The following is a 1,130-nucleotide window of genomic DNA, read 5'->3' as shown; positions in this document are numbered from 1 at the left end:
TATGAAATTAAGAAAAAAGAACAATGAGGCTTTGTGATGAACACAGAAATTTGAAATCAGTGTTATGGATGACAACTGCAGTCTTCTCTAACGTCAGTTTCCAATTTATTTCCTTTTGTTGTTGGGTTTTTGTTTTAATGTTGTTGCACAATATTGAGAAAATCTTGGTTCCCTAAAATAAGGAGCTGCAAATAATAACAGGGTGGGTTTGGTTTTTTTTCAAACAGTTACCTTGCAAGCTCAGGATATTTTTTCACTTGAACTTATCCACTTAAAACTTATTCACTTAAAACAAAAGGAAGAGTAGAAATGGCTTGTTTCAAAGTTGAAATTGCTAATAATATGAAACAATTTGCATTTTTTATTTGGTAAGCCTGCAGTTTGGAGAACCAATGATAGCTTCCTCTCATCTAAATCTTCTCTTAGAGGCAGAAAACACTTTTCAAATTATAACATTAATGAGATGTTCATTGACATCTTTAAAAAAAAAGGAAAGAAGCTCATAAGCCTGAGGGCCCATCTCTGTCTGTTCAATTTCAGAAGGAACAAATTTACTTAGTTTTGCATGGTGAGTCTAGTCTTGGACTTTGGATTTCATCCCTGACATTTGACAACCATAAGTATGATATCTCTGACAGTTCTTAGCTTTGCGCAGTGGCAGTATCGTAGCCAGTGAGGTTTATCCGAGGCACAATTATTGCTAATTGACTGCTCAATGCTAATATTTCAAGTTTCTTGCACCATTTTGTGCCACGCATTTAGTTATTATTATATACCAAAGTCCAAGACAAGAACTCAGGCTGTTTTGTCCAGCCTTAGACAGTAATTGACATGTCATGACATGTCGCTCACTTGTGAGCAAGTACACATAGGGAAAACTTAAGTTTGTATTTTTTTATAAAAGAATGAGGGTAGAGCTACAACCTTTATAATTAAAGTATGTTAAATATATCCATTGAGATGACAGGATACCTTTACTTTGAGACCTGCACAACCCTGGCAGTATGCATTGGCCCATTACTATTCTCCCTTGTGTCAGAACGGAAGTTAATTTGATTACAAGGGTAACTAAGAATCTAACTTCTGGACAACTCTGCTATCCCCTTTAACCCTCACAACAACACACAAAT

At 35.4% G+C, this 1,130-nt stretch overlaps 1 non-coding gene across 1 annotated transcript; it reads left to right on the top strand.

Moving 5' to 3' along the window:
* The first annotated feature begins 643 nt into the window (after positions 1-643).
* Positions 644-784, top strand: LOC123638958. Its single transcript, XR_006735531.1, has one exon. It is a non-coding gene; the product is annotated as a U4 spliceosomal RNA (small nuclear RNA).
* The last annotated feature ends 346 nt before the right edge of the window (positions 785-1,130 follow it).

The sequence above is a fragment of the Lemur catta genome, chromosome 5 (assembly GCF_020740605.2).
Source record: "Lemur catta isolate mLemCat1 chromosome 5, mLemCat1.pri, whole genome shotgun sequence".
Lineage (NCBI taxonomy): Eukaryota > Metazoa > Chordata > Mammalia > Primates > Lemuridae > Lemur > Lemur catta.
The sequence above is the reverse complement of the archived record's forward strand: the minus strand, read 5'-3'. Positions and strand labels throughout refer to the sequence as shown.